Below are 10,000 nucleotides of genomic sequence, written 5' to 3'. Positions count from 1 at the left end.
TGATCGAGGTTGTGCTGTCGTAATGACGCAATCAGAGCAGTATCACTTCTCGAAATGTTCTCACTTCGTTTCTGCTTAAATTCCCTGGAAGTGGCCTGGCTGTAGAAACAGCGCCGAAGATGTGTAAGATGGTGTCAGATGTGTGAGAAGTGTGAGGTTTTGAAAGTTAGGGTGTGCGTCCTCCAATATGCAGATATAGATCCTTAGCTAATAAGCTTCCTGTAACTACTACCACGGAACTAAATCCAGCCCTAGATATTCTGTGGTCTGAAGTTCCCCAATTAAAGAAAAGTTCCTGGACTCCTGAAAAGCTTCATGAAGTAGAAATGCTAACTGAGTTAACTGGAGGTCAAATAATTGTCAGGCTAGTCACAAGGATGAACCTCCAATCTTCTGGGAAGATGGTCCACTAGATTTTGTGGAGATGTGTGTGAGATACATTTAGGCAAAAGGTAGTAAATTGAGGTAGTGATGTAGGTGAGGAGGCCTGGGGTGCAGTCAGTGTTCACTTTCATCCCAAAGGTGATCCAAAGGGTTGGCGCTCTATAGCAGAAGATCTTCCACTCCAACATATGTAAAGCAGATCTTTCTGGAGCTGGCTTTTGTGAACAATGTCATGCTGGAACAGTTTTGGGTCCTGTACAATTGTGTACCTTCACCTTTGATTGAAGACCAAGTTCATTATCGTTTGGGCCACTTGAGGTCTGAGATAATTACGGTAATACGGTGTATCCCCCCTGCTCAACCTCTACACCATCGTGCATGCAGACAGGAAGTGACAGTGGTGTTTAGCACGTCTCTAGGGGGCTATATATAAACCCATTGACCTTTCATATCCGCATGCAATAAATGATTGACGTGACAGACGCCGTTGTGAGAGATGGGAGTGACCTTAATCACACAACTCACCTGCAGCTGAGACGCTGTCCTGTTGTTATTGTCGTTCCAGACGTTACTTTTATATTGTGTTACCACGCATCAGCGTGCAGCACCGCAACACACACCGCATTCTGCATTGTCTCTTATGCCAGGGCACTGAGTCCAAACTCTTTGTTCGAGGTGTGTTTTAAGTCGTGTCGGCAAGCTAATGTTGACATGTAGTAACATATGGACTCGCTGTAGTAATGTAAACAACCTAATGCGAATAAATCGATCTGAGGTTATTCACTAGCTAAAGTAATGCAGCTCACCGGTGAATGTAAACTTGTACAAGGTACGTAAGTAGATAAAGTAATGTACAAACCCAATTCTGAAGAATGATGTAAATGATGAGATATTTAATTGTTTAGCAATTTTATGTTGAGGAACATTCTTCTGAAATTGTTCCACAATCTGTAGTCTTTCACAGAAGCTCTGCTCATCTTTACTTTTGTCAATTTTGTTGCCCCGCCCCAACTTTTTTTAAAACCTGTTGCAGCCATTAAATTTAAAATGGTATATATTCCCAGTTTAAACATTTGATATGTTTTTCTGTTTTACTGTGACTGGAAAATGGCTTTATGAGATGTACAAATCATTGCATTCTGTTTATATTCCCCTTTTTACTCAGTGTCCCAACTTCTTTTGGGATTGGGGTTGTAATATAACTGTGTAATGTAGCTACACAGCTAGTTTAATGTAATACTACTACTACTAGTTAATGTTATGTAATGAACTAGCTGTAACTATATAATGAGATGTAACTATCAAATGTAATTGAATACATAATTGCAATACAACTGACTAAATGTATCTAATATATCTAATTACACAATATAACTGACTAGTTTTTATATATACATAATTGTGTATAATGTAATATAATTTTACTACATATCTAATGGAACGGAATGCATTTAAATAGCTAATGTTATATAATTGTTCTTTATAGCTAATTTAAAGTTTCTAAATAACGAACTAATGAACTAACTAACTAACTAACTAACCAACTAACTAACTTTCTAATGAAATGCAATGAAATTTAATAAGTTAATATAATGACATTTTACAAGTTAATGTAATGAAATGTAACGAGTTTCTATAATAAAATTTAATTAATCTATATGATGAAATATAACTAGTTCGTAGAATTAAATTAATAGGTTAATGTAAAAAATGTAACGAGTTAATATAATGAGATTTAATGATGTAACTAGCTAATGCAATGCAATTTAACTAGTAATTTGAAAGAAATGTAAACAGCTACTATAATGAAATGTAACGAGTTAATATAATGAAATGTACTTAACTAATTCAATGTGTTTTCACATCGTATGCAGCTAGCCACTAACTTACTAGTCAGCCTTCATTAACTGAGCAGCAAATTATGTTTATTTGTAATTGCCGCTAGTTTCTAATAGCTAGGAACGTCAGGCAGGTTAAATGCAGCTCCCCAAGCTATTATTAGTGACACGTTGGTGTTCAAGACGTGTCTAAGACCTAAACAGACTTTTCCGAAGGGGTGATCGATTCACTGAAGTGATTCCTTTTGCCACACACGTTTTGCAAAAAAAAAAGAAAAGAGGTTGATATTCAACACTGGCAGAATCTTAGGTCTCTATTGCTTTATTTCTGAAAATAATTCGGCTGTAGTTGTAATTGTTGTGTTGTGTATAGAGCAAATATAATGGAAATGTAGCTATCTATATTTATGTCATATTCGATGTGATTGGCTCTTTTTTTTTTTTTTTTTTTTTTAGCAAAGGGGCGGGGCTTTTACCTACCACAAGCCACACTTCATTAAGTTACATGCATATGGAGTCGTAATAAAGACACATTTTAGAAACCGCATTTTGTATACAAACTCTATATGTCCAAAAGTTTGTGGATACCTGAGCATGTGCTTTTTTTTGAACATCCCATTTCACATTAAGTTTCCATTTGCTCTTATAATAACCTCCACTTTTCTGGGAAATACAAGGGTGTTAGTGATGGAGGTGCGGTGAGGAGGCCTGGGGTGCAGTTCACATTCATCATGTTCAATAGGGTTGGAGCTCTATTGCAGGAGATCTTCCAACACATGGAAAGCAGATCTTCATGCTGGAACAGGTTTGGGTCTCCTAGTTTTAAAGAAGTGAAGGGAAAATATCATGCTACATCATCCGAAGACGAGATCATGCAATCGTGTGCTTCTGAATTTGTGGGAACATTTTGGAGAAAAAGCACATACGGGTGGAAAACTCGTGTCCTAATACTTTTGGCCAAGATTATGCACGTGGTGTTGTGTAATATTGTTAAGTGTTGTTTAATATCGCATTACTTTGATACACATGTATGACATCATCCACACACACACACACACACACACACACACACACACACACACACACACACACACACAGTGAGTCAGAAACACAGCAAACATTCAACTTAATGCAGTTTGTCTTAATAACAAAAACACATTCACTGACACGGAGACGCCACTCAGGCATTCTATAGCATGCAGTTATTGTGTGCCTTCCAACATGTAAAGAAACATACATGCGTGTGTGTGTGTGTGTGTATCTGTGTGTGTGTGTGTGTGTGTGTGTGTGTGAGTGTGTGTGTGTGTGTGTGTGTGTGTGTGTGTGTGTGTGTGTGTGCGTAATCCAGGATCTATTATACCTGTCTGGCTCTGACGTGAACGTCTGATGATGTGGTTAATCGTGTGTGTAATTGTGGAGGCGTTCGCTGTGTGTGTGATCTCTCAAAGCATTTTTTCTTCATAATGCCTGTGTGTGTGTGTGTGTGTGTGTGTGTGTGTGTGTGTGTGTGTGTGTGTGTGTGTGTGTGTGTGTGTGTGTGTGATGAGAAACCAGGGCCAAGCCTTTTGTTCAAGAGTTTGTAGATCATTCAGCCTCATTTAGTGCCTTTTACAGTGAAGTGGATGAAAGGAGAAGGACAGACAGGTGAGAGAGAGAGAGAGAGAGAGAGAGAGAGAGAGAGAGAGAGAGAGAGAGAGAGAGAGAGACGTATAGCAAAGGGAAATGGAGTGATATGTTGAGTGAGAAAAGAGAGAGAGAGAAAAGAGAGACATGCAGAAAATAAGAAAGCAAGAGCAAGAAAGAAAGAAAGAAAGAAAGAAGAAAGAAAGAAAGAAAGAAAGAAAGAAAGAAAGAAAGAAAGAAAGAAGAAAGAAAGAAAGGTCAATTAAGGAAAATATGGAAAGATGAAGGAAAAAGAAAGTGAGGGAGGAAGGAAGGAAGAGGTGACAGGTAGAACTAAGACAGAGAGTGAGACAGAAAGAGGGTGAAGAAGGACAGATAGACAGGCATCAGGAAAAAAGACAGAAAGAAGATCCTCCCAGGAAGGACAGAGTAAGACAAGAGAAAAAAAGCTAGGGAGGAGGAGATAGAGTGAATAAAGTTAGAGTAGGAGAAAAGGAGATAAAGACAGATGGAGAGACAGAAAGAAGACACAGAGGCAGGTAGGATCAGGCATCGTCACAACTCCATACTTTTGACTTAAGTTGTTAGACTCGTTTAATTAGCAGGGAGGTAACAGGAAGTGAACAGGAAGTAAGCGGGAAGTGAACAGGAAGTAAGCCATCAGTGTTAGCATTTAGCATTAAATTGATCGTTTTGTCTTGTAATTTCACGCGTGCGAAATCCTGACCAGATTCAAAAACTGAAAACGACAGCAGCAAAAATGCGTATAGTGGGCGGGGTTTATAAGTCCAGCAGCTTGTGATTGGATTGGATACTGGACAAGAGGAGGGTGAAATTGTTATTTGTGCAAATATTTATTTTTGTTTTTGTTTAATTGTGAGCAGAGAGCCCTTAGCTCCGCCCACTCCAAAACTGTGATTCATGGCTATAATGAGTAAAATGTCGAAGCCTAGCATAGTGGCTAGTGATCGTTAGCGGCTAGTCAGGAATTTCTTTAAGCGAAAACAATTGTGGAGCCCTGAAACAGCTCTGTGAAACGGCGTCTGAGGTCTTTCTCAATGGTGGCGGCGGACGAGGGGAGAGGGACAAGGGGAGAGGGAGGGAACCAGCTCGCATTGTTTGTATTTTCCCGAGTCAACACGAGAGGAAATGAACACAGAGGCTAAATATACAAACGCTGCATTGTGCTAACGGAGAGCAGCTGCTCGAAGGGACATCGGGCGGATATGAGGCCGTGCTAACATACGGACAAGGGATGGATGGATGGATGGATGGAGGAATGGATGGATGGATGGAGGAATGGATGTTTGGATGAGCCAGTGGTGAAGGAGATAGAAGTGAAGGACTTGTCTGAGTATGAAGCATGTGTGGTTGAATAGATGTCCGGTCTTTGGCTACTTAGGAATCACCCAAGTGATTATTAGTGTGTGTGTATGTGTGTGTATGTGTATGTGTGTGTATGTGTATGTGTGTGTATGTGTATGTGTGTGTATGTGTGAATCACCAGTTTGGAGTTGGGAAGAAAACAGGACATGATGATGATTTTCCCGCCGCTCACATCTACAAGGAGGTGGAGACGGAAAGAACAAGGCATAAAGATTCAAAAAAGAGGAGGTAGAGTCCAATGGAGAGAAGGTGGGAGAAACTGATCGAAAGAAGGAGGGAGTGGTGTAAAGAGAGAATAATCCAGATCCAGATAGGACAAGTGAAATAAGTATAAGAACAAGGGATTAATAGAAAGAAAAATATGGGAGTGAGAGGTAGAGAAAGAAGAAGGACAAAAAGAGAGAGAATGAAAGAAGAGGAGATGGACCAGGTGAGGAAAAGGAAAGTGAATGGAAGGAATAAAAGGGGGGAGAATTTGAAGAGGGGACCGAAAGACTGAAAGTAATGAGGTGAAAAGAACGCTCAAAAGGAGAGAAAGATGGATGGAGAGAACTATGTAGAATTGGTAGAGTTGATCGACCAGAAGAAAGAAAAAGGATTGTCAGGTTGAGAAAGAGAGCAAGAACAAAAGACATGTTGAGGAAGAAAGAGATAGACAGGATGAAAAAAGGTGAGTGATAGGTAGAAAGAAGAAGAAAGAGCGAATGTTTTTGGATCCTGCGGTTCCTAGGAACCTGAACTTGCTCGGTGGGTCATGTGACCTGATTTACGTCAATCACTTCTTCGTTATTCCAAGTGGATGTGCAAACACAAGGCTTCTCAGCAAACCAATCATTCTTCATTTCACCACAAAGCAACAGTTGCTTTGAACAATGGACTTACCCACAATGCATCTGAACTCCGAAATGTACCTGAGGCCTGTGCGAGCACATTTCTTTCCTCCAACCAAACACTAATTCATTAGCGGCGTGTCAGGCTCATAGCTGACAAATTTCCTACTGTACGTGTGACGGCAAATCCCTCTTATACGACGGCCAACCTGAAGGAAAAAAAAACCCTTTTATGGCTTTGATTTGAAGCTCCAGGCCATTTGAAGAGCTTTAGGGCTTATGGACGAACCCCCAACACACGCACAAATACCTTTTTATCTCGCTTTTCATTTTGTCTTGGCAGCTGTTCGAACACTAAGGTTCCGTTTCCAAACCTATTTTCCACATATGCGTGTTATAACCTGGGTTCAGCGCAGAGCCAGGACCAATTTTGATTTTGTTAAGATCTCGCCTGCACACCTATAGAGTAACATCAGGTAGACAGCCATATGAACAAAAGAATTAAGACCTGACTTTTCCACCCATATGTGGTTCTTCAACTGCTACAGAGCTCCAAACCTCTTGGACATGCACCCCAGGCCTCCTCACTTAACCGACATTAGGACCTGACCTTCCTAACACTCTTAAGGCTGAATGAATCGCACACAAAAATCGAGTGCAACATCTTCCCCGATGAGTGGAGGTCATTATAAGAGGAAATGGCAACCAAATATGAAAGCGACATAAAAAAATACCCATTTTATGGTCAAGTGTGAAGAAACTTTTGTTTTAGAAAAAAGGGCCAAAAGAGTCAATCGCATCACTAATAAAGTTGTACCCAGAAACGATTGACGGCAGGCTTTTTCAGCCTCCTATTGCCAACGTCTGTAGATAGACTCCTTTGTCGATTGCTGTGTACGCTTGATGATTTCGTGCCTGAAGCCGCTAAACAAAGAATGTAAACAATGGCAGGTACGAGTCTTTTTTTTTTGCCTCTTTTTTTCTCCCGAGCAGTATCAGGTGTGTACACAGCTAACCGGAGGTCGTGCTTAGGAATTTCAGAGGTCATATTCAAGTTTCAGGTCGACACAGCAGGGAGGGGACGGTACATACCTGTGTACACACAGTCGTACACACATTCGGTTGCAGGTAATCGGATCTCCCTCTGCAAAAGACGGTCCTATGTCAGTGTTGAGGTCAGGGTCAAAGGCAGGTAGGTAAGTAATGAGGGCTGTCATGTCAAGTGTGTAAAATTTCACGAATCATTTGTATAGAGTATGACACGGGAATAACAAGTTGTCTCAGAGAGTGTAATTTGTTTAATTTGAACAAATGACCATTCAAGAAAAAATAATGCCAAGCCTCAAGTCTGTCATTACTGCTGATAGGCAGGCCAAGGTACCTCAAATATCCCATCTTTACAAACATGGTTCAAAGGGAATGGGCTCTGAAAGCAGAAGGCAATGTCAGGTTCTACTCGTGTCAGGCAAGAACTTGAATCTACACTGGGTACATGGTCACTGGAAGCATCAGGAAGGTGGTAGTACAGTGGTTAATTCATTCCACTCTAAATTGGAAAGTCACAAGTTCATATCTCAGCCCTACCATGCTGCCATTGCCGGGCCCTTGAGCAAGGCCCTGAACCTTTAACTGCAAAGTTGTAAGTCGCTCTGGATAAGGGTGTCTGCCAAATGCATTGTAAATATACTTCTGATTGGCTGATTACATCACAGCAGGGTATTCAGTGAGGGGTATCTTGCTCACAAACCATGCCAGAAACCCCCCCCACACCCCCCGTGCAACGTCACATTTTTATCCTCATAAGCAGTTTGTTTGGAATTTTTCCCATCAAGTAAGATAGTCAGTGTGTACCCCACCTGCAGGAAGTTTGCACAGCTCGATTGTGCATTGAAAATTATCTCGACAACGATAATGTCGACAAAAAGGTTTGCACAGCTGCACTCTTATAGGCCGTTTCAATAAACCAAGACCCGAGAGTTGCAAGTTAGTATCGTAAACCCTTGTGTGATCTGGAATTCACTCTGTACTGCAAACACTGGCCTGAAATTGGAAGTCGAATGATGTCATGTTGTCCCAACACTAACAGTTTCGCTGACACTGCAAATTTTCAAGGTCCAAACAGATGCTTTTAACGCTAACTTCATGTCACTGCAGGTTCCAGTGAGTTAAATGTGTGTAAGAATTCTGTCCAACCAAATGTCGATTAAGAAGTGCTGAAATAAGCGCTATAGATCATTTATTAAGTAAGCCAAACATTATCACAGTATCAATCTGATGATTGGATTATGCTCAGTGCCTACCCCGGTGTTCTGACGATATTCCAGAATTGAGCATTCTAGAGATTTGGCTTTTCGAGAGGAGATGCGGAAATGATTCCAGATCGATGCTAGTCGAAAGTATGTGTCTACTGGGGCGCATGCTACGCTATCGGGTTGCGTACGCCATGTTTGTGCTTGTGGAACTCAATAAAAGTCAGAATTTTAGATTTATGAGCCGTTTATGCCTGCTCGGCCACGCCTTTTCTGGAGTTGAACCCATTCGACTTCAAGAGCTTTAGAGGCTCATGGGAAAGTCCCACGATACGGAGGGTCTCTCTCTCTCTCTCTCTCTCTCTCTCTCTTTCTCTCTCTCTCTCTCTCTCTCTCTCAGTTTTCACTGTGGGTGTAAAGTAATCATACAATTAAAAAAAAAACTTTAAGGGCATCCGTTTTACTGTTCCGTCTTCCTGCCGCAAGTCCTCTGAGGTTTAGGAAGTGGTGCCTCGGGGGAGTCAGGAGGACTTTGGCCGCCCTCGAACACTTAAACACACACACACACACAAAACTCTGTGTAAAGAGTCCAGCAAATCACTTACGCCTGTCCTGACACTTTCACAACTCTATTATATCGGTGCGTACAAGTATTAAACGTTTAGACCACAAAAAGTCCCTGCAATGAAAAGTGTCCTCACAATTAACTGGTCCTCACAATTTCAAGTACAGTATATTAAACATAATTCCTGTTCCTGCTTGTAATTGTTTCTTAAACTGTTCCCATAAACTTCCACACAGTTGTATACAACGTCTTTGGATGCGGTGGCATGAAATTGAACTTCACTTGAACTTGGAGACCTAAAATCTGTTCCAGCATGACAATGCACCTGTGCACAAAGCCAGTTCCATGGAGATCTGCTTAACATGGGTCTATATGAGTGGAAGATCTCATCCCTTGTGGGTGAATGAATCTCCACAAATCTCCAAAGATCTAGTGTTTATAATGGGAAATAGCAACAAAATGTGAAATGTTCAATCTTATGGTCAGGTGTCCACAAAGGTTTGTCAATATATACTGTAAGTGTACCTACAATGTTAGAAATAGCTGATGTTATTGCATTCTTGTAAATGAAACCGGTTCAATTTTCACATCGTTGTTGTAAAAATAGAAAAGCAACGACGTGTATGACGCTAAACCCCAAAGGATATCCAAATAACCGAATAATAGGAACTCTGGGAAACAAAACAACAAAAAAAGCCCATGTGAGCATCGCTCAGGCCTGGACCTTGGAACACCTTACACACACACACACTTGTAAATATAAGTCATCGCACTCACACACACACTTTATTAACGTAGATGCAGAAAGACTTCTGCGGTTTCCTCTTGACGCTGCTCTCTCCATCCTCCCCTCCCCCCGCCTGACCCACAACCAGTAAAAATAAACTGAAACATTTTCCAATATAACTTCCACATTCACAATGGCAACTATGATGAGTGTTTGTGTGTTTTGCGTAGGAAATTGCCTTTTTAGTACACATATGCATACAACAATCTTCACACCCGTCTCTCCCTCCCTCGCTCCCTCTCTCTCTCTTCTTAGCATCAGCCCAAAATAACCAGCTCTTGGTTTTTGCACTTCCTGAGGGGTATTTCTGGGGAAAAAAAGGGTGTCGTGTACACATC

At 41.0% G+C, this 10,000-nt stretch overlaps 1 protein-coding gene across 1 annotated transcript in view; it reads left to right on the top strand.

Annotated features, from left to right (window-relative positions):
• LOC310730672 (SUN domain-containing protein 2-like) overlaps positions 1-10,000 on the top strand; it is a 49,451-nt gene that overhangs the window by 8,391 nt on the left and 31,060 nt on the right. The gene's annotated exons all lie outside the window — the stretch shown is intronic.

The sequence above is a fragment of the Silurus aristotelis genome (genome assembly GCF_946808225.1).
Source record: "Silurus aristotelis genome assembly, chromosome: 9".
In the NCBI taxonomy this organism is placed as follows: Eukaryota; Metazoa; Chordata; class Actinopteri; order Siluriformes; family Siluridae; genus Silurus; species Silurus aristotelis.
Note: the sequence above shows the minus strand (reverse complement) of the source record. Positions and strands in the feature narration are given on the sequence as shown.